This window comes from Balaenoptera physalus (assembly GCF_965194825.1).
Source record: "Balaenoptera physalus genome assembly, chromosome: 13".
Classification (NCBI taxonomy): domain Eukaryota; kingdom Metazoa; phylum Chordata; class Mammalia; order Artiodactyla; family Balaenopteridae; genus Balaenoptera; species Balaenoptera physalus.
The window spans coordinates 23292401-23316957 of NC_138892.1; the positions used below are offsets into that span (position 1 = coordinate 23292401).

The following is a 24557-nucleotide window of genomic DNA, read 5'->3' on the forward strand; positions in this document are numbered from 1 at the left end:
TTCTTTCTTCTCATTCCTCTGGGTCTTCTTCTCTGCAACCCTTAGCAAATTGATTTTTCTTTTCATGATTGTCACCTCATGGTTACAAGATAGCTGCTGCAGCTCCGGGCATTATGGCCACTTTGAACGTTGGAGCATGAGGAGAGGCAGCTCCAGTAAACTCTCCTTTTGAATTTGTCCCTTAAGAAAGCCTCTCCAGAAGTACTCTGGCCATTGTTTCCCTATGTTTCTCTAACCCCTATTGGGTCACCAGCAGTCTGGGAAAGTGACTACCTGGTAAAAATGAATAGTGATTACAATATAGGTTTTGGTATTCTAGTGTTCTGTGCTATTTATAAGAACTGAAATCTGTTAGTATAATACTGTTTTTCCTTAATTTAACAATATGTTTTAATCAGTTTTATGTCTGGAGATATGCCTGGAAAATTACATACTGCATTAAAATTTCAAATCAAACAAAGGTGCATATGTTTTGAAAGCATTCTGACTACATCCTTCCTCTATTTCAAGTTCTTTCAAGACATCTTACTACTGACTTAATTCCAGTTTTCCCCATAATTAAAGAGGTTGAGTGTCTTTTCATATGTATCTGTCATTTGTACTTTCTCCAGAGCTAGTTTGGGTCTGACTTTTCTTCCAGAGTTTCCTGGTGAAATCATTTTAGAACAGCAACTGAGATGATGGTGACATCATCATGATCTCAGGATTACTAGGAGTGACCATATTTCCCACTTTGCTTGGGACAGTCCTAGCTTGTGCCTGTTTGTCCCACTGTGTTTTATTAACAGCAGTCCACTCACTTTCAAAAGTGTCTCAATTTGGAAGAAAAACTATATGGTATCTATTACTTAAAATATACATCAAAATGCCACAGTTGCCATTATGTTCTGGAATTTCAATCAGTAGGTGCAGGATTATCATGAAGGCTGGAGTTTGGTGGCTTCATTTGATGTTGTATCGCCAGAGCCCAGAACAGTGCCTAGTAGAGAGTAAGTGCTTAATAAATAAGAATGAGTCAATAAATAAACTTAGTGCTTGGAACTTGGCGCATTGCCACCTGAGCACCTGGACTCAGTTAGCAAGGAACATGGAGGAATGATTTTGGGGTGTAAACTAATGGTGCGTGCCAAAACATGCATTTTAGATTTTGATAGATATTGTCAAATTGTTCTCTACAGGGACTGAGCCAGTTTACACTCCCACCAGCAATATGTGAGAGCATCTGTTTCTCTAACCTCCATCCACATGGTGTTATCAAAATTTGTATCTGCCAATCTGGTAGTTTTAAATTGCATTTCCCTTATTATGGAGAAGGTTGAGCATATTTTCATATGTTTAAAAGCCATTTGGAATTCCTTGCCTGGCAACTGTCTGTTCATATCCTTTGCCCATTTTCGATTGAGTTATTGGTCTCTTTCTTACTGATTTGTAGGAATGCAAATAGTTGTTTCCAGTTTTTCATGTCTTTTGAGTTTGTTTTTGGTGGGTTTTTTTTGTTTCTTTTTTTTTTTCCTGAGCAGAATTTAAAAAAATGTATTCACACATAGCTTTCCTTTTATAGCTCTTATGTTTTATATCATGCTCACCAAGGCTTTCCCCACTCCCAGATTAGAAAATAATCCTCCTGTATTTTCACCTCGTACTTTTAGATTTTCATTGTTTCACATGTCAGTCTTGACCCACCTGGAGTTTATTTTGGTGTAAGATTTGAGGTATTCCAAAAGAGTTCCCAGATCCAATTCCAATTTGTGTGTGGAGGCTTCCCCACATCAACAAGCAATTCTTGGATGCCTGCCGGGTGTCTGAGAATTCAACTCAATTCTGACACTGTTGATCTGGAGACAAAACCAGATTCCACAGGTAAAGGGCTCAGTCCCACAAGATGCAAGCCCAGGTTGTTACCTGTGCTTCTGACCAACCTGTTGTAAATCGGAGGTTCCAATGACCCCCTCCTAGGGGTTAATTAATTTGTTAGAATGGCTCACAGAACTCAGGAAAACCCATTTATTCACTAGATTACCAATTTATTATAAAAGGATATTAAAGGATACAAATCAACAGTCAGATGAAGAGAGACATAGGGTGAGGTATGGGGAAAGGGTGTGTAGCTTCCATGCCCTCTCCGGGGGGGCCACTCTCCCCAATCTCCGCCTGTTCATCAACCCTGCAGCTCTTTGGACCCTGTCCTTCTGGGTTTTTATGGAGGCTTCATTACACAGGCACGACTGACTAAATCATTGGCCACTGACGATTGACTCAACCTCCAGCTCCTATCTCTTCCCTGGAGGTCAGGGGGGTGAGACTGAAAGTTCCAACCCTCTAAGCACATGGTTGGTTCTCTTGACAATCAGCCCCCACCCTTGGGAGGAATCCAGAAGTCACCTTCCCTGAAGCCTTTTCAGTGACTGAGGACAAGAGACCAAATATCCCATTGCTCTTGCTGCTCAGGAAATTCCAAGGGTTTTGGGAGCTGTGAGCCAGGAACTGTGGATGGAGACCAAATATGTATGAGACATGTATAAATCATAATATTGCAGGTATGAATCCAATCTAATATTGTTTAGTGAATATTCCACCTTTTTCTCATAATGGAAACTCTAAAGCGTTTCTGGATTTTAGGGACTCCATTTCCTATGACCAGTACTTTTAACATTCTAGTAAATTCTAGGGAAAGGCATTCAAGGGCAAAGCAGTCAGGATGAAAAGTTAATCTTTAGTTTCATGTCTTTACACCGTTCATTTTCTAATAACACTACCTTTTGCTAAGCACTTATGTATGAAGTATAATACACACAGAAGGCTGTATAAAATATATATGTAGGGTTTAAGAATACTGATAAAATGACACTTGTGTTCCTGTTACCTGGGTTAACAAGTGAAACATTGCAGTGACTTGAAATTCGCTGTGTGCTCTTCTTTAATCAAATTCTCCACCCTCCTCCTCAAGAGGTAACCATTAGCCTGATTTTTTTTTTTGGTAATTATCCCTTGCTTTGCTTTATACTTTTACCTTAGGTAATATATTGCTCATATTTTTGACAACTGAGTAGCAAGCACAACCATTGTGGCAGGTTCTCAGAAGATAAGCTGAACAGTTCCCCAAGTCAAGTTTGTCTTTAGCACTTCTGAGAGAATCCAAGAGCTCCTTCTGGAAAGTCAGGGGTCAGATCAAGAGTGAGTTCTGGGAAACACAGTATATGCCACAGTTGGACCATCTGCTGTAGTTTGGGGCAGGTGACAGACATCTGCAGAAATATAGTCAGGTGATGGATGGTTCTCTATCTGATGCTTTCCTGCTTCTATGGCCCCTCTCCTACTCTCTAGAGGAAATCAAAACTGACCCCTTCTGTGGGGTGAAGGGAATTTCCTCAGCTCATCCAAACAGCAGGCCATGGTGAGTGTGTTAGTTTTCTATTGCCATGTAACAAATTCCCACAAATGTAACAGCATAAATCTTTCTCAAACTCTTCCAAAAAATTGCAGGGGGAGAAACACTCCCAAATTCATTCTATGAAGCCACCATCACCCTGATACCAAAACCAGAAAAACATAACACATAAAAAGAAAATTATAGACCAATATCACTGATGAATATAGATGCAAAAATCCTGGACAAAATACTAGCAAACAGAATCCAACAGCACATTAAAAGGATCATACACCATGATCAAGTGGGGTTTATCCCAGGGATGCAAGGATTCTTCAACATAACCAAATCAATCAATGTGATACACTGCATTAACAAATTAAGGAATAAAAACCATATGATCATCTCAATAGATGCAGAAAAAGCTTTCGACAAATTCAACACCCATTTATGATAAAAACTCTCCAGAAAATGGGCATAGAGGGAACCTACCTCAACATAATAAAGGCCATATGTGACAAACCCACAGCAAGCATCATACTCAATGGTGAAAAACTGAAAGCATTTCCACTAAGATCAGGAACAAGACGAAGATGTCCACTCTTGCCACTCTTATTCAGCATAGTTTTCGAAGGCCTAGCTACAGCAATCAGAGAAGAAAAAGAAATAAAAGGAATACAAATTGGAAAAGAAGAAGTAAAACTGTCACTGTTTGTAGATGACATGATACTATACATAGAGAATCCTAAAGATGCCACCAGAAAACTACTAGAGCTAATCAATGAATTTGGTAAAGTTGCAGGATACAAAATTAATGCACAGAAATCTCTTGCATTCCTGTACACTAATGATGAAAAATCTGAAAGAGAAATTAAGGAAACACTCCCATTTACCACTGCAACAAAAAGAATAAAATACCTAGGAATAAACCTACCTAGGGAGACAAAAGACCTGTATGCAGAAAACTGTAAGACACCGATGAAAGAAATTAAAGGCGATACAAACAGATGGAGAGATATACCATGTTCTTGGACTGGAAGAATCAATATTGTGAAAATAACTATACTGCCCAAAGCAATCTACAGATTCAAAGCAATCCCTATCAAATTACCAACAGCATTTTTTACAGAACTAGAACAAAAAATCTTAAAATTTGTATGGAGACACAAAAGACCCCGAATAGCCAAAGCAGTCTTGAGGGGAAAAAACGGAGCTGGAGGAATCAGACTCCCTGACTTCAGACTATACTACAAAGCTACAGTAATCAAGACAATATGGTACTGGCACAAAAACAGAAACATAGATCAATGGAACAAGATAGAAGGTCCAGCGATAAACCCACGCACCTATGGTCAACTAATCTATGACAAAGGAGGCAAGGATATACAATGGAGAAACGACAGTCTCTTCAATAAGTGGTGCTGGGAAAACGGGACAGCTACATGTAAAAGAATGAAACTAGAACACTCCCTAACACCATACACAAAAATAAACTCCAAATGGATTAAAGACTTAAATGTAAGACCAGACACTATAAAACTCTTAGAGGAGAACATAGGAAAAACACTCTTTGACATAAACCACAGCAAGATCTTTTTTGACCCACCTCCTAGAGTAATGGAAATAAAAACAAAAATAAACAAATGGGACTTAATTAAACTTAAAAGCTTTTGCACAGCAAGGAAAGCCATAAACAAGACAAAAAAGACAACCCTCAGATTGGGAGAAAATATTTGTAAATGAAACAATGGACAAAGGATTAATCTCCAAAATATACAAACAGCTCATGGAGCTCAGTATCAAAAAAGCAAAGAATCCAATTAAAAAATGGGCAGAAGACCTAAATAGACATTTCACCATGGAAGACATACAGATGGCCAAGAGGCACATGAAAAGATGCTCAACATCACTAATTATTAGAGAAATGCAAATCAGAACTACAGTGAGGTATCACCTCATGCCGGTCAGAATGGCCATTATCAAAAAATCTAGAAACAGTAAATGCTGGAAAGGGTATGGTGAAAAAGGAACCCTCCTGCACTGTTGGTGGGAATATAAATTGATACAGCCACTATGGAAAACAGTATGGAGGTTCCTTAAAAAGCTAAAAATAGAACTACCATATGACCCAGCAATCCCACTAATGGGCATATACCCTGAGGAAACCATAATTCAAGAAGAGACATGTACCACAATGTTCATTGCAGCACTATTTACAATAGCCAGGACATGGGACCAACCTAAATGTCCACTGACAGATGAATGGATAAAGAAGATATGGCACATATATACAATGGAATATTACTCAGCCATCAAAAGAAACAAAATTGAGTTATTTGTATTGAGGTGGATGGACCTAGAGTCTGTCATACAGAGTGAAGTAAGTCAGAAAAACAAATACCGTATGCTAACACATATATATGGAATCTTAAAAAAAAAAAGGTACTGATGAACCTAGTTGCAGGGCAGGAATAAAGAGAGAGACATAGAAAATGGACTTGAGGACATGGGGTGGGGGGACGAAACTGGGGAGAAGTGAGAGTAGCATCGACATACAGACAGTACCGAATGTAAAATAGTTGGCTGGTGGGAAGCAGCAGCATAGCACAGGGAGATCGTCTGGGTGATTTGCGATGACCTAGAGGGGTGGGATAGGGAGGATGGGAGGGAGGCTCAAGAGGGAGGGGATATGGGGACATGTGTATGCATATGGCTGATTCGCTTTGTTGTGTAACAGAAACTAACACAGTATTGTGAAGTAATTATACTCCAATAAAGATCTATTAAAAACACACACACACACACACACACACACACACACACACACAAACACACACACACATTTATTATCTCACAGTTTCCACAGTCCAGGAATTCAGCACATTTTAGCTGGCTTCTCTGCTTACAATATCATAAGGCTGAAATCAAGATGTCGATTGGCTGTATCCTCACTTGGAGGCTTGGTTGGAGAAAGCTCTATTTCCATGCTCCCTCAGGTTGTTAGCAGAATTCATTTCCTTGCAGCTGTAGGACTGAAATTCCCACTGGCTTGCTGGCTGTCAATGGGGACTGCTCTCAGCTCTTAGAGGTGGCCCTCAGGTCCTTCAGCACTTGGGATTAAAGGCAGTGTCTCATTTTAGGATGCTGAGATTTTCCATGGCTTGCCGGTCCTGTAAATCACTGCTTCCACTGGTTTCTCCTCTGACCTTCACACCCTCAACCCTTAGTTGTATAAGCTTCTGATTCCCTCTATTAAAATGCTTCTATTTGTGTCCCTAGAGTGGCTTCTGTTTTCTTGGCCAAACTCTGACTGATACAGTTGTTTTGCTTTCATCATTTCTGTTTGGAAATTTGAAACCATTTTGATTCCAATATGGAATATATGTGACCCATTTTTCTTCTCTGGAGGCTGGTAGAATCATCTCTTTGACCCTCAGTGTTTTGAAATTCCACAATAGTGTGTCATGGGTGGTTCTGTTTTTATCCACGGGGTATGGCTTCCAGAGCGTCCTTTCTATCTGGTGGTTTATGCCCTGCGGTTCTAGGACATTTTTCTGAATTGATTATTTTCTTCTGTTTATTTTCTCTGTCTTTTATCTTTCTGGAGCTCCTATTATCTGGATGTTGGACTTCTTGGGCTAGTTCTTTAATTTAAAATTTTTCTCATAGCTTTGTCTTTTTGCTCCATTTTGGGGAGATTTCTACAAATTTATCCTCTGGTTTTTAATTGTTAGCATATTTTAAATTTTCAAGTGTTCATTCTTTTATTGAAGTATAGTTGATTTACAATGTGTTAATTTCTGCTATACAACAAAGTGATTTAGTTATACATATACATACATTATTTTTCATACTCTTTTCCATTATGGTTTATCACAGGATATTGAATATAGTTCCCTGTGCTCTACAGTAGGACCTTGTTGTTTATCCATTCTATGTATAATAGTTTGCATCTGCTAACCCCAAGCTCCCAGTTCATCCCTTCCCCCTCCCCCTTCCCCCTTGGCAACCACAAGTCTGTTCTCTATGTCTGTGAGTCTGTTTCTCTTTTGTAGATAAGTTCATTAGTGTCATATTTTAGGTTCCACAAAGAAGTGATATCATATGGTATTTGTCTTTTTCTGACTTACTGCATCAAGTGCTCATTCTTATACTCAGATTATACTTTTATTTTTTATTTTTTTTTTTCAGATTATACTTTTAAAGTAGCATTTAGTTCTAGTTTTATGAAAGCAAAATATTTTCTTTTCTCTCTGAGAATGTTAGTCTCAGAAGTTTTCCTCTCCTTTCTGTTTCCTTCAAGTTCCTTCTCCTTCTATTTGTTTGGTTCCCAGTGTTTACGCTAGGGGCTTTTCTCAGATGATTGGAAATTCTGGATTGTCTGCTCCTGATTAAGAGTGAGACCCCAAAAGATAATTTGCAGTTTTGAGAGTATGGGTAACTTGTTCACTTTAGGAGCCTCATTGTAGGTGTCCTGAATGATTAACCTCCATCCCCTTGACGGTATCTTTAGTTCTTCTTGGGCTACTTAGATTACTTGGAAAGCGTTTCAGTTATCTATCTGGAGGATTAAGATCTGTTTGCCAATGTTTTGGGAGCCAAATAAGGAAAGAGAGCCGAGGGTCTCAGCATTCAGCCTTCAGTGAACACACCGTTACTTAATACACCTGATTTCAGTACAGTATCCATAATTTAAACAGTCCTCAAGTCCAGAGAACACTATTTTACCTTCTCTAGTGAATAAACCATCAGTTTTTTGCTGGTGTTGGAAATGGGCATTGATCTAGCTGTGTGGAATGAATAAATTGTTCCAGGGGGTTAACTGCTGCCTCCTTATTTTATCATCTTTTTCCATCTCCAGTACCAGAGGTCTCTGGTACTACCAGTTCCTGAAACCTTTGAGGATTCTGACGTGTTGTTTCTCAGCTTTCCTCATTGCCAGCTTAGGATTCAACTCTATTGGGTCTGCCATTGATTACACCTCATCCATCTGTTTTCTAGTTTCCAGCATTTTTTTTTTTTTTGCTATTGCCTTTTCTTTTGTTCTCCCAGACATTGTGGATTTATTTATTTATTTATTTTTTTAAAGTCCTTCAGAGTCACAGGATGGCTGCTGCCAACTCTATCACATCCATGCATTATAGCATTCAAAATAGGAAGACAGAGGTTTTTACCAGGAAGATAAATTATTCCAAAGTTAGACCACCCCTCAGTCTGATTGGTCAGATTTGTGTGCCCACCACCTGCCCACCCCTAAATCAAGCAAAAGGGAAGGGAAACCATCAGGGTTCATTAGTTGTGGTTGGGGGGAGAGCCCACCATCTTGGAGCATGTTTCTGCCATATGCCTGCACAAACTGGGAGCTCTGGGAGCAAGTAATAAGGAAAAAGGGCTGTTAAGTAGGCAGTCAACATTTGTTACCATATTTCTGGTACAAGCACACCACATGTAATATTGAAGACTGTTGATTAGTTGACAATCAGTGGGCAAAATCAGATTAAAATGTTTTGAATGTCTCACAATTATATAACATCATTTAAGGTGCAGTGATCAATCCATCAGTAGAACAGAGGTAGAGGATAAGGATTATATTTTATAAGAATGAAATATCTGACAAGATTTAGCAAAAGTTTCAGAGTTTGGCTTTAGGAATAAAGTTAAGACAATGGAGTAAGAGTTTGATTAAATTCACAGCTAGAACCAGATATATCACATCACTATTAATAGCGAAAAAGCCAAGAAAGAAAATATTTCCAAAGGGGAAAATAGTACATCTGAAATTTCGGGGGGATTTCTACTTATGAAAGAAGTGGTTCTCAGTTGGTGAAAAAGTCAGTAGACCTCTCTATACAGCTAAGGAGGTTAGCTAGTCCTGCTGCTTTTGATGAATTATTTGAAGGCTCACCCACTTAGAAAAAGCTGTGTGCATTTAAAATAAATCATTAATGATAAAATTGATTGTAGTTTGTGAAAAACCAAACAAACGGGTATATGTGGTTCCTTTTGAAATATTTGTTCTCAAGTTCTGAAGGAATTGTGCCAGTTGGGTTTTTAGTCCCATGTAACTGAAGTTACTCTAGCCAGTTTCAGCAGAAACATAATTTATTAAGGTCTAACTGATAGCTCAGAGAAACTCTGGGAGGGTCAGAGTCAGGCTTGGTGGCCTCACAACCAGAAGCAAATGACGAGTTGGCTACACTGACTCCATCACAGCGTCAGCCGCTGAAGACCCTGTTAGAGCGCCCTCTACTGCTGTCTGCAGTGAAGACCCGCATTGGGACGTCTGCCGCCTCCCACCTCCCACGTTGGGCACCTCCGCCTCCACCCTTCCCAGAAGAATAATTCTGTACACTGCCTGTTTCTTCCAGTTGTTCTGCAAATTGAATTTACATATGGGTGTATCTGATTAGTAGAGCCTACACGACACGTCAGCACCTTAGCTGCAAGAGAGGCCAAGAAAGCGAGTTTCTGATTTCTACCTTTGAGAGTGGGACTCATAACGTGGGAAATTTGCCAAACATGGGAAGAATGTACAGTAGATGCAGGGCCCATGAAGAGCGCATATGCCAAATGGAAAGAGGACAGACAGGGCTAAGAACGTGGACTCTGGAGTCAGATGGTCCTTATTTCAAGGAGAGCTCCACAGCTTCCCCTATGTTCACTCTGGGTCAGCTACTCACGGCTGTTTCCTTATATGTAAAGTACAGATGATAATAACGATGGCATCACACTGGTGCTATTAAGGTTAAACGAGGGAAAGCTTAAAGCATTTAACCTAGTGCCTGGTGCAGGTACATGGTGAACACTCATTATAAGTTCATATTGTTTTTGTTGATGTTGTTGGTATTAATGTTGTTGATGTAAAAGGACAATCAAAGCTGAGGATATAAAAATGAACCTTCGGGCCTTCCCTGGTGGCGCAGTGGTTGAGAATCTGCCTGCCAATGCAGGGGACACGGGCTCGAGCCCTGGTCTGGGAAGATCCCACATGCCGCGGAGCAACTAGGCCCGTGAGCCACAGCTACTGAGCCTGCGCGTCTGGAGCCTGTGCTCCGCAACAAGAGAGGCCACGACAGTGAGAGGCCCGCGCACCGCGATGAAGAGTGGCCCCTACTCGCCGCAACCAGAGAAAGCTCTCGCACAGAAACCCAACTCGCACAGAAGACCCAACACAGCCAAAAATAAATAAATACATATTTAAAAAAAAAAAAAAGAATCTTTGTAGAAACCATTTGATAGTTTCTGTCCCAGGAATTAGTTTCAGTATTAAACTTACATCCCCCGTTTCCGGTGTAAAAACCAAAACAACCACCAAGAAGGGTTGGTACCAATGTCCTGATAAATTATAAATGCTTCAGTCATTCTCACCATTTTCTTGTGTCTCCCCCACCCCTTTATTTGTCCACTCTTACAGTCACAGAATGCCAGTTATAAGTCAACACACTCTTAAAAATCAAAGTATAGGGACTTCCCTGGTGGTCCAGTGGTTAAGACTCTGGCTTCCAAACCAGGGGGCACGGGTTTGATCCCTCGTCAGGGAACTAAGATCCCACATGCTGTGTAGGGCGGCCAAAAAGTAAAAAAAAAAAAAAAAAAATCAAAGTATAAAAAGAACAGCTCAATGTATGTTGATATTGACAATGTTATGTTTAGTGTTTCTTGGTGGAGGGGGTCTTTTATATGTGTATATGTTGACAAATAAACAGGCTTGATAAAAATTTTGGCTGAGAAAAGGATATTATATAAACATACCTGAGAAATAAAAGTTTAGTGGATGTATTGTGAGAGTATACCATCACAAAAAAGAACTAGGGATGAGGCAGTGGAATCCTCTCCATGACCAGATTTCGCTATTTTTAGATGAATGGTGAAAATATGGTTTTATTATGCTATGTAAGCTTTTCTGCATGTGCTACACAGCTAACTCTCTTGGAGTGTAGGGGGCAGAGTGCATTGTTTTGGAGTCAGAGGGTTGGCAAGCAAATCTCTGCTCTGCCATTTATTAGGTGAGTAACTGTTTTGCGCCTCAGGTTTGTCATCTGTAAATGAAAATAAAATACGCTTCTTGCAGGGTTCTTGTGAATTAAATGAAGGCTTAGTATGTTTGGTGCTTAGTAAAATGTCTGACACGTAATGTGCATTAGCCACACATGGTGAAGTTGTACGTTGACAAAGGAGAAAGGTAGCAGAAATAATTTTAAAAAATTAAATTGGGACTTGACTTTCATTGTACTGCATTAGCTCTTTATGAAGAATTCGCTTTGTTAATTAGTTTTAGGCTGGCAACATTATTTTAGTTTCCCCTGTGTCTTAGTCAGTTTGGGCTGCTATAACAGAATACCATAAACTGGGTGGCTTATAAACAACAGAAATTTATTTCTCACAGTTCTGGAGGCTGGGAAGTCCAAGATCAAGATTGTGGCAGATCTGATGTCTGGTGAGAACGCTCTTCCTGGTTCATAGATGGCTGTCTTCTCTCTGTGTCTTCACATGATAGAAGGGGTGAGGGAGCTCTCTGGGGTTTCTCTTATCAAAGCACTACCCTCATGACCTAATCACCTCCCAAAGGCCCCACCTCCTAATACCATTGCATTGGAGGTTAGGATTTAACATGTTAATTTTGGGGGGAACACAAACATTTTGTCTATAGCCCTCTGGATACTGTTGGACCTGTGGTCTGGTCTTCAATTGCTGCAGAACAAACCCTTGTAAAACTTAGTGGTGTAAAATAACAACAATTGTATTAAGCTCCCAGATTCCATGGGTCAGGAATCTAACGGGACTGTAGAGATGGCTTGCTTCTGCTCCACAGTGCCTGGGGCTTCGGGTGGGAAGACTTGAATAGCTAATGATGACTCAAAAGGTGAGGGGCTGGAATCATCTGGAGACTTTTTACTTACATGTCTGGTACGTGGGCTGGGCTTAACTGAAATTGTCACCTGGAGCATCTACACTTGGCCTCCCCATGGGGCTTGGGCTTGTTACAGCAGGGTGAGTGGATTCCAAGACAGAGTATCCAGACGGTGAACAATCCAAGTGTACCAGGGGAAAGTTGCATAGCCTTTCTGATTTAGTCTCAGAAGTCACAAAGCCATCACTTTTGCTACATTCTGTTGGTATAAGTGAATCACCAAGGCCAGCCTAGATTCAGGGGGAGGGGAATTAGGCACCACTTCCTGATGGTGGAGTGGCCAGGTCACATTGCAGAAGAGAATGCGGGATAGATGTTATTGAGGCCTCTTTGGAAAATGCAATCTCCCAGAGGCTGAGCACATTTCAGCCTGGCATGAAAGTTTGGTCCATGTAAAAATGTTCCAGATATGTTATTAAACAAGAAAAGCAGATTATAGAACAGTGTGTACAGTACAATTCTATTTTTGTTTAAAAATATGCAGGGACTTCCCTGTTGGTCCAGTGGTGGAGACTGTGCGCTTCCACTGCAGGGGGCGTGGGTTTGATCCTTGGTCGGGGAACTAAGATCCTGCATGCCATGTGGTGCGGCCAAAAAATATATATATATACATATGTGTGTACATATATATATATACACACACACGTATGCACAGAACTCAGTATGTGTGTGCATATGTGTGTGAATGCATGCATGTGTATGTCTATGGGTATGATATGTTAAGGCCACAGAAATTGGGTGTGCTAGAAATATGACTTAATTATTTTCTAAAACGCAATTTTTGACTACTAGCTCCATACTCCCACCCCCAAAGTCCATCCCTGCCCATTCTTCGGGATACAGAAAGTGGTACTTAGTTGCTTCCAGATGAACCCAGTTGACTTCAGTGGTTTCTCAGTCATTTCAGTCTTAAAGTTCCAACAGATTCAGGATTGTTTCCTCTCTGTATTCCTCTTGCCCCCCTGGAGTTGATGCTAACCCCTGGGGAGTGTTAAAAGAAAAACTGAGACATGTTAAACATTTTAAGAGTTTATTTGAGCAAAAATTGATTCGAATGGGGCAGTGCCAAACAGGAAGTGGTTAGGAGTGCTCTGTGTACAGGAGCCAGGGGCAGGACCTACAGAGAAGGTGCAGAAGCAAAGGAAGGAAATTCTTTGGCTACAGCTTAAAGCCTAGATGGCTGTTTGTGATTGCTTGTCCTTAGCATTTTGGTTTCGTAACCTTGAGTCATTTACAGGCTTAGATTTTGGTTTGCTTACATCGGCCGCCATGACTTTAGAGCCACCTCAGTCTAATGGCCTCCTCGTTTAATTGATTTAATGGGAGCTGTGTAAATGCCACTTTAGCAGCAACAGGAAGGGGGTGCCTACTCTTTCATCTTGCCCACGACATCCTGCATCAGATGTCTTTCTGCCCATCTGTCAGCCTGAAGGCCCTGGCTTGGGTCCACTTGGTTTCCTGATGCTGGGTCTCTCTGGAGATGGGGCCTCATCCTCAACATTCCCCCAGTGCAGCGAGTCTGTGTCATATCCTTACACTGTAGCAATTTCTTGTCTGGGCTGAAGGATAATCTTTTATTCTGGGCTGTTCTTTTCCTCTCTCAGCTTATTTCCGAGCACCATTTGGGCCCTGGGGAGATTTTGGATGCTCTTGCAGGACAATCTGGGAGCCATGGAGATCCAGGGGGCCAACTAGGCTCCTTTAATACATGCATGTGCCCCTCTGCCCCTTCTTCTCTCTGATGGCTTTTCCTCTATACCTCACCAGCTTACACGCAACTCATAGATCTTCTCTACTCTGGGCTCCCCAAATTTTAAAGGGTTTTAAAAATTTCCACCCATTCCAAAACTCCACCTTAAGGACTCTTGTATCTGCCAGGAATGCTTTTGGTTGTGAGAAATAGAGAACGTGGTGTACGGCAGCTTAAATCAGTAAGGCTTTATTTTTCTCACAAGCAAGAGTTGTGCAATGACTCCATGATGTCCTTCATGTTCTGGGGCAGTGCTGTCCAACAGATATATAATGGGAGCTGCATACACAATTTAAAAATTTATAGTAGCAACATTAAAAAGAGCAAAAGAAACAGGAAAAATTGATTTTAATGATATGTATTATTTAACCCAATATATCCCCAAACTTTCATTTCAATATGCAATCAGTATAAAAATTAATAAGGAGATATTTTTACATTTTGGTGGTACTAAAATTCTTCAAAATTCGCTGTGTATTTTACACTCACGGCACATCTCTATTTGAACTCGCTGCATTTCAATTGCTTGATAGCCTCATGTAACGAGTGGCTACTTATTGGACGGTGTACATCTAGGGCCTTTATCTTTTTGTTTGCTAACCTATCTTAGCCTGTTGCCTTGTTTCCTCATGGTTACAAACTGGCTGCTGCACACTAGGTATCAGTTCTGCACTTAAGGGAGGAAGAAGGAAAAGATGACATCTATATCAAGAAAGTGAAATATTTTCTAGAAATCTCTAGCAGACTTTTGCCCATATCTGATTGGCTGGTACTTTGTCACCTGGCCATGCCTTACTGCAAAGAAGGCTGGGAAAATGGCACCAGAGTAAAATTGGGGTTCTGAGAGTAAGAAAGAAAGAGGAAGATGGGTACCAGGACACAGTCAGCAGAGTCCGTTGCAGGGCCCAGGGCCCCCACCACACTCTGCACTTGAGCCTCTTGCTTCCTCTCCTGACTCTCCTCCCATTTCCCAACTTAGAGGTTCTTCACCAGTCGGGGAGTGGGAGGTGGGGGGTGGGGGGAGGATCCAGGAAAAACTGTTTTCAACTATTTGCATATCTTTTCCAATCCTTTCTGTTTTACACTATAATGTGACTTTTGGTCTTAAAAGAAAAAAAAAAATGTGGTGTGTTCTCTTTGGTATCTCTGCTAAAAATCTCTAAAATAATGGGTGCCCACCCATCTAGCTGGGGGCGGGGAGCAACAAACACAGAGTCTTAGAAAGCAAAGCAATTAATATTTTATATGTCATCCTGCTACATATGCATAGGAAAGAGAACTATGTACATCTGGATGATAAGAAAATCATAGGAATGTTTTTCCATTTCTTTTTGTTTGTCCGTATTTCTAAGCTTTATACTATGAAGAAGTATAATTTACTCATAGGATTAAAATTTTTGGTCCATTTAATCCAATTGTAGCAAATTGAGGTTTTAAAAATATCAAATAATCCCAGGATATAACTTCAATTACTGTAATACAGTAGCACTCAATTAAATATTAGTATACATTGCCAATAGGATATTTAGGGAGTATATATTTTTAAAATAAATTTATTTATTTATTTTTGGCTGCTCTGGGTCTTCATTGCTGCGTGCGCGGGCTTTCTCTAGATGCGGCGAGCGGGGTCTACTCTGTTGCAGTGCGCGGGCTTCTCTTGTTGCGGAGCACAGGCTCTAGGCACAAGGGCTTCAGTAGTTGTGGCTCGCGGGCTCTAGAGCTCAGGCTCAGTAGTTGTGGCACACGGGCTTAGTTGCTCCGCAGCATGTGGGATCTTCCTGGACCAGGGCTCGAACCCGCTGCATTGGCAGGCAGATTCTTAACCACTGCGCCACCAGGGAAGCCCTAGGGTATATATTTAAAGGAGTAGAGTTATAACCCACTTGAACCTCTGATTAATTTTATCGGAGGTTAATGAAATCATTGGATGAAGAGTAAATGCTGGTTTGGTTCAGAGGCAGCCCCTGGTGTAGGTTAGCTTAGGTTGGTGGATTCTAACTTGCCTACTCCTGAGTCACTCCTCGGTCGGAAGAATCCTAGGCCCCTGGCTGGAGTGATAGGTTTGCTCTAGGCTAGAAGTTTAGATCCTAGTCCAGATTACAAGTCTGGTTCAGACTCACAGAGTCCTTGAGAGAGGGGAGATGGGAGTGCTGTTTTTCTTGGCAGCCTCATGGCAGTTTCTTCAGCCCAGAGCGTGTTTTTGCCGCCAGGCTGACATGTGTGTCCAACATCATCTATGAGGGAGGGCTTGGCATTCCTGGACAACCAAGCATAAAGGAAAATGAAGATTCCCTTGGAGATGCCAGTCTCCTTGAAGATAAATGAAATTATTAGGAGAGCTCTGGAAAGGAGAATGTGTGGTTTTGATTTTTTGTTTTAAACCAAGTTGTAAAACTTGGAAAGCTTAAATAATGGGAGAGTCAGAGGAAGCTTCCAGACTGCTGAAATCAGTACAACACCAGGATTTAAGCCATGGAAGTCATCTAGGAGTGAACCTTTTAGAGAGGAAAAACAGATGATGTGTTTTTCTTGAGTAACCTGTTGATATAAATATATATATATATATTTTTTTATTCTAAGATCTTAAGACCTGTGTATCAAAACAAAACTTAAATAGCATTTTGATTTCCAAAAGTTTATGTTCATTGATTGTTTTTTAATTAATTTATTTATTTTTGTCTGCATTGGGTCTTTGTTGCTGTGCGGGGCTTTCCCTAGTTGCCGAGAGCGGGGGCTAGTCTTCGTTGCGGTGCGCGGGCGTCTCATTGTGGTGGCTTTTCTTTTTTGCCGAGCACGGGCTCTAGGTGCGCGGGCTTCAGTGGTTGTGGCACATGGGCTTAGTTGCTCCGTGGCATGTGGGATCTTCCCGGACCAGGGCTCAAACCCGTGTCCCCTGCATTGGCAGGCGGATTCTTAACCACTGTGCCACCAAGGAAGCCCTCATTGATTGTTTTTGTAAGTTTCAATAATGAGCAGGGTAGATTTTCATTACCATAAAAATCAATTGCAAGAAATTGTATTACAGTAATTTCCTTGCAGTTTGCTAATTGTTTTTCCCACCTCAAATTCTTGAAAATGTGAAAACACTATCCAGTTTTTATTGTCTCAATAATGAGTGTTCTGAATAAATCTACTGAATTTATACAAAGTTTTAAATTTTTGATAGTACAATATAAAATGGTCTAAGAGTAAAATGATTCAATTATGTTTTACACTTGTGCACTTCTTAAGTGTGCAGCATTATGGAAACACAAAGTTTAATGAGACAATTGTCTAGTGTCAGTGTTTTTCAGTGTAGGCCCTTAGGGGGGAAATTTCATTGCGATTCCTTGTACCATTGTTAACTGCAAAAGATTGTCTCTGTTTCCCAGTGGGAAAAGGGACTGTCTTTTTTCCATTGTGTTGCAGCAGTGGGGTAGCTTTTTTTTTTAATTAAAAAAATTTTTTTAATTGAAGTATAGTTGACATATATAAACTATATTAGTTTCAAATGTATAACATAATGATTTGATATTTGTATATATTGTGAAATAATCACCACAATAAGTCTAGTTAACATCTGTTACCATACAGAGTTAAAAAAATTGTTTTTTCTTGTGATGAGGTCTTTTAAGATCTACTGTCTTAGCAACTTTCAAATATGCAATACAATGTTCTTAGCTATAGTCACCATGCTGTGCATTACATCCCCGGGACTGAGTTATTTTATAACTGGAAGTGTGTACCTTTTGATCCCCTTCACCCAATTCTTCCACCCTCCACTCCACCTGCCTGTGGCAACCACCAATCTGTTCTCTGTATCTATGAGCTTGGTTATTTGTTGTTGTTTTTTAGATTTCCACATATAAGAGAGATTATGCAGTATTTGTATCTCTCTATCTGACTTATTTCACTTAGCACAATGCCTTCAAGGACCAGCATGTTGTTGCAAATGGCAGGAATTCCTTCTTTTTTTATGGCTGAATAAAATTTCATTGTATACATGTACATACCACATCTTTTTTAAAAATTGAAGTATAGTTGATTCAGGGGGGGTGAATCATTTTTTCGCTTTGTGAAAAGAAGCTATGCAAAACACAACTCTGAGAGAGTGGCTCTAAGTCCACCCTTTTAAAACCAATAGGTTTATACCCACTGAGGGGCAGGGCTGAGAGACAGTAGAAAACCATCCCTATAGTTCTGTGCCGACTCTAGCATGTGGCGCCTGCTAGTTAGCCCTTGTGTATTGGTTCATACCTTTTAGGTGTTAAGGACCAGAAAGGTGAACTCAAACTTACCTAACCCAATAGAAAGTTTATTGGCTTATATCACTGTAAAGCTGAGAGGTAGAATGGCCTTCAGGGTAAGTTTGATACAGGAGCTCAGTGATGTCACTCAGGACTTAGTTCATTTTTCAAGTTCACCTTTCGAAGTGCCAGCTTTATCCAAAGGCTTCCTGCCCTCATGGGTGCAAGATGGCCGTCAACAGCTCCTGGGTCTACATACTTCTTCCATGTCAGAGAAAGATAGACTTTCTCCTCCAAATATCAAAGAAAATGCAGGGCTTCACTCTTATTAAACCAGTTTATGTCATGTCACCAGTTGCTGTGACCAGAGAAATGCCACATGATGATAGATCACTGAGGTAAAAGGTGATTGTCTCAGGCTATTTAGGTCTGGAGCTAAAGGGTTATCAATTCCACCCATGACTAAGCATAGAGGAGGGGCAGCTCTCCAAAGGAAACTCTGAGTACTTTTAGAAATGGGAGAAATTGGGGGAATTTTAGGTAATCAACTAAACAATTGCCCACTACAGTTTGCTTCTTTATCCTCTGCTACTCACGATTTCTTAGCTCCTCTTCTTGCAGTTGGAAGTTCTTGAACTTGATTTATAATCTCCATGCTCTGTCCCATTCCCCACCAATTCTTCTCATTCTATTCATACACGAAGTCTGTTCTTAGAAGGATGGTTTTATGGAAAGGCAGAAATTTCCCTGGAACTCATCCTTTGCCACCCAAAACAGTGAGGTCATGATAAAAAGCCCCTTCTACAGTGCTGGGAACAAGAACCAGAGGAGCCTTCTGGAAACATGACATTGTCAGGATAAAGCCAGCACTGGCCATGGAAATCATCTGGTCAGCATGGCTCTAGCTCAGCATAGACAAGGTACACAGTACAAGCAGGATGATAGGACTCGTGACCCTTGGTGTGTAGTCAAAGGTAAAGTTTCTTGGATGCTGGGAGGCCTGGAACTTCTAGTTCTAACATATATCCTTGATCAGGGATGTGATGTGCTGCCTACAAAGGACTCACTGGTCCTTGTAGCTGACAGCACAAGGGGGAAACCAAGGCCAGGAAAGAGGAGTTCAAGACCTTGAAGGCGAGAGAGTAAAAGGATTGAGATCTTCCCATCTAGGTGGGAAGAAGAGTATCTACCACTGCGTACAATGAGCTTCAGTCATTCATGAAATATTTAGCAAGTTCTGACTCCACTCTAGAGGCTGTGCTGGCCTTGGAGATACAATGATGAACTTGCGAGCTCTCTGCTTGCATGGAGCATTAAGTAATGCAGGCATGCATTAGTCAAGTTTCTCTTGGCTTTGGGGAGCAGAATTGACCCTGCAAGCTTGTTAGAAGAATACTGGAGGTTCTTAGAGAATTCACAGAAGGAGCAGGGACTATGGCAGCCTGGGGCACCTTACTGGCTAGAGGTTAACAATCTTCTCTGAGAGTGCTATTGTTGGTGTGAAGGGGTTTCTGTGTCCAGTCTCTGTGGGTCTCAGTTCCAAATTCCTAGAGGGAAAATCTGATTGGTCCACCTTGAATGAATGAAGTACAGACATGGTTGTCAGAGGCCTACCCTGTTGAGTGCAGTTTCCAGAGAAGGGCAGATGCTGTGAACCTGAAGGCCACTCTCTGTGGACAGGAAGGTAGATAAGCAACAGCGGTTACAGCCCAGTGTCACCAGTGCTGTGCTAGGGGGAGCGTGAAGTTGTGTGGGGGTGTGTCAGTCAAGATTCTTTTGGAGGCAAAGGTTTAGAAACCCAACTTAAGCCAACCTATGCAAAAAAGGGGAACTTGTTGGAAGGCTCACATTGAGAAGGGTGAGGGGCAGGTGGTATCAGGAGTCACTGGAAATAGGGACTTGAATCCTACTAGGTTTTTTTTTCTCAGTCTCTCAACCCTGCTTCTATGTTGTCAACTTCTTTTTCTTAGGAAAAATTTTTTGAAATTTGAAATATGGCCACAGGCAGCTACTGAGTCCCATATCTCTTGGCCTTACCACCAGAGAATAAATCTTTTCGTCCAGCTTCAGTTACAAAAATCCTAAGGAATGACCCAATTGGCTTGGCTTTAGGTATGAATCCATCCCTTAACCAATTAACTGTGTCTAGAGAGGCAGAATAGTGTAAAAACATATTCCATGGTGATGGTTAAATGACAAACCAAAATGATTAATACCAAATGCTTTAGGTTAATATTCCCTGTGCTAGTTATCTATTGCTGCTTAAGTTACCTCCAAACTAGTGGCTTAAAACAACAATAAATATTTATGATCTCACATAGTCTCTGTGGTTTGAAATTCAGGACTGGCTTAGCTGGGTGGTTCTTGCTCAGGGTCCTTGCTGAGGTTCAGTCAAGATGTCAGCTGGGGCTGAAGTCATCTGAAGGCTTGACTGAGGCTGCAGGGTTTGCTTCCATGACAGCTCACTCACATGATGCTTAGTTCCTTTACATGTGGTCCTGTCCACAGGCAGCTTGTGTATCCTCATGACATGGTGGCTGGCTTTTCCCAGGATGAGCAATCCCACGAGAGTGCAAGGTGAAAGCCATAATGTCTTTAATGGCCTAGTCTCAGAAGTCACACTCTATCATTTCTGCAATATCATTTTCTATGTATTGGTCAGATCTATTAAATGTGGGAGGGGACTATACAAGGGTGTGATTCCCAGGAGGTAAGAATTAGTGGGGCCATCTTGGAGCTGTCTTAGTCTAGCACATTCCTCAAAACACATCCTGAAGACTTGGGATGTTAAAAGTTGTTACATGAAGAAGGGGATTTGCAGTCAAGTCAGTTTGAGAAAGGATATGTAAAACCAAGTTAAATAGGTTTCTTTCCTGCAGTGTTTCCATATGGCTTTTAGTACATTGATACCTGCTTTGAATTCCTGAAAGGGGTAGAGCAAACCACAATTTCTTTTTCATTCTCCAACTTTTCCTCCAGTGGGCCCTTCTGCCCTCCCCCACCCCCATTTCCTTCCCTCTAAAAACATATCAGAATGCTACCTGTCTCTTGTGTAGACTGTATGTTTCTGACAAAGCAATACATTTTCATTTGGAGTTGCTCATCCTTGACCCTCCAAAACCTTCCTATTTATTTGGGTGATGTACATCATGAAAACCTAAGAGTGATTAAAAAGTAAAGGAACACATTTTCTTGTGAGGTGAGTGGACAGTCTCTGAGGAAATTCTGCAGAAAAGTTTTACAAAGCTCTCTATGTCGGCGATGGTGTTGGGTGATATTGAGTCACATAGTGACAAACACTGAAGGCCAGCAGCCATTCATACATGCAAGTTTGGGTGGCTTCTTTAAAATGTGTTTGTTTGTAGAAACACAAGGTACGGGGTAGTCAGATCTTGTACTTTGAGTTTTTGCCAACAAATACTGAACCTTTCAGTTTGGGACCTTCTCCACCTCCCCTTGTGTAAGTGGCTTTTTTTGGTTGTTGTTTCTTTTGTTTAGGTTATTTGTTATGGCAACAACCCAATTTATTTAAAGTGTTTTATGCTGGTTACACCATCTTGAATTATTTAACTCAGTTATAAAAACTAAGGTAGTATGTATGTGAAAGCTCCTACACCATATGTGTTTGTGGAAACGTGCTTATTGAGATGTTTCCAAGCACAGCATCTGCTCTTATACATCTTTTATAATGTTTTGCCTCAAGCCCATGCAATAATTGATCTCCACCATCTGATAATTTTTAATTTAAGACAGTTTGCCCTCCTATGTTTTTGATAAATGATAATTTTTAATATTTTGGAGCAAAAAAGCATCTAAGTTAAAAAGAAGAATGATCAGTAAAAATGTCTTTCCTGAGATCTTTAATTTCCTTTATCCAATGCATACCTTTAGAGAGGGATGAAGTCTGTGCACCTAGAAGAGTAAGGTCTTCTGAGTGTTGTTGGGCTTACTCTGGGTTCCTGAGTACCGTGTTCTCAGGCATCCTGCCTTTCTGCACAAAGTGGAATTTCACAATGTCCAGTGTTGCCCAATGGCTTCTTTTAAATTGGCTTTGGTTTTCTCTGTGGAGAGAAGACTTAATTAAATCCCCAAATACAATCCCACAGAGACCTGTACGTGCCCAGCTGCTGATTTCAGAAAATAATGAATCATGCAATAAGCTAGTGTTCATCTACCTTCTTGAAATAGCACTTGAAACAATCTGTTATTAATAATATTTCTTGAAATCTCAAAACCAGAGAATCAGCTATATCTAGGGGACCAACTTCTTGATTTACCAAAACATACATTGGTTCAAATGTAGTGAAGGAAGCGCAACCACCTTGACTATAAAATCTGCTGCTTTTAAAGCTAGAGGAGGTGCCCAAGGACCTCCAAATGTTGTGTACATCAGTGTCTCCCTAGTGTGATTTGCAAGCCACTATCAGAATGCGAGATGATTTTTGGTGGTGTGTGGATAAACTTTCAAAAAAATTGTAGTCGTTATTCACATGTTGTAGTGGGTTGAATTGTGTCCCTCTCAAAATTCCAGAACTTCACTCAAGACCTCAGAATGTGACCTTATTTCGTAGCAGGGTCTTTGCAGATGTAATTAGTTAAGGATCTTGAGATGAAATAATCTTAGAGTGGGCCTTGAATCCAATGACTTTATAAGAGAAGGGAGAGGGAGATTTGGACAGAGACATACAGAGAGAAAAAAGCTCATGTGAATACGGAGGTAGAGATTGGAATGATGTGTGTACAAGCCAAGGGACATCAAGAAGCTAGGAGAGGGGGTGTGGAATAGTTTCTCCTCCAGGAGGAACCAACCCTATTGACACCGTTATTTTGAACTTCTGGCCTCCTGACTAGTGAGAGAATAAATTTCAGTTGTTTTAACCCACCCAGTTTTATAGTATTTTGTTATGGCAGCCCTAGGAAATGAATACACTTAAAATTTATTACATAAAATATACATGGTGTATAAAACCTGTTGTTTCACAGTCGTTACTATTTAGACGGGAATTCTCTAACTAATTTAGGTAGCAAAAAGTGCATTGATTTAAAAAAATTAAGTAAATAATCCCATAGGAGGTAGGAAGTTATTGCAAAACTGTTGTAGGTGCCGCGTGGATGGAGGACCAATTTGGGAAGCACTGCTATTGGCAACCCACAGGCTCTTTCTGCCTGGAGTGGCATTGTGGGAGATCTGGGTCAACTCTTATCTCTACCCCTAATCAACTCTGTGATTTGGGTAAAATACAAATAATGGCCTTGACAAGCCCCGTCTTCCTCAGCCGTAAAATGGGGACAGTCTCACAGAGCTTATGTGGGGTTTATGAGTTCCTTCTCCTTCAGCCTTGAAATACTGAAAGCTTAGTTATCTGAACCCATTTTTTCTGAGTGTGGGGGTGGGATCTCCTGGCAGCTGGGCTGATGTACAAAAGAACATTTTGTAATCAGTACCCACAAATGTGAGTTGCGGGTGATAAATATATAGGGCTGAGCAATAAGAGAAGTGAGTTGTGGTAAAGCAGGAGGAACTGATGCAAATAGCCCTTGATGAGTCATAGCTGAAGCCAACTTTCTATTATTTCTGGGCCTTATTATGCATATTATGAGTTATGATGGCCTTTATTTCTCCCTCTTTTCAACCCTATCATCTTGGATTTCATAAAAGTGAGTAAAAGAACTCTAGACATAATCTGATATAGATATAGGGAAGTATGTGTTTGAGAGAGTTCACAGAAATTTTGTAAATTTGATGTGGATCCCTGGAAATACTCTAGGACGGTTTCCTAAGCAGACTTGGCTGCTATTGGCAAGGTGACCTGGAGTGGGAAGGGACTAACACAGCTAACGTCTGTTGTGTACTAGCCAGTGGGTAGACACTGTGTTAAATGCTATCTTGTTTAATCAGCTCTGAAATCTCTGAGGTAGGTATTGCTAAATAAAATTCTTATTTTACAGATGGGGAAACTGAGGCATGGAGAAGTTCAGTAACTTATCCCAGATCATTTAAGTAGAGATTAAGTAACTTGCTCCAGTTCATCAAACAAGGCAGTCTGCCCCAAGAGCTTGTACTCCTAGCTGTTTATTATCCTCTGTAAGGGCTTAAAAAATGTAGAAATACAGGAAGGGGAAGAGTGCCTCTAAATGGTGCAAGAGAGAGAACTTTGTCTTTGAAGTCAGGAAGAACTTATTGCAACCCTGGCTCTGCCACTTAGCAACTCTTTGACCTTAGGCGAGTTACTTAAACTCTATGCACCTCAGATTTCCCATCTGTAAAATGGATGCAATAATATGTACATCATAATATTCTTG

General features: G+C 40.8%; 1 protein-coding gene and 1 long non-coding RNA gene across 3 annotated transcripts in view; one reads left to right on the forward strand and one right to left on the reverse strand.

Annotated features, from left to right (window-relative positions):
* The window catches only part of LOC309640596 (uncharacterized protein), a 601312-nt gene that overhangs the window by 16101 nt on the left and 560654 nt on the right, over positions 1–24557 (forward strand). The window lies entirely within an intron of this gene.
* LOC309640628 overlaps positions 10361–24557 on the reverse strand; it is a 933213-nt gene continuing 919016 nt past the window's right edge. The window contains exon 2 of the long non-coding RNA XR_014252319.1: positions 10361–10480. This is a non-coding gene — a long non-coding RNA (uncharacterized lncRNA). The remainder of the gene's footprint in view (positions 10481–24557) is intronic.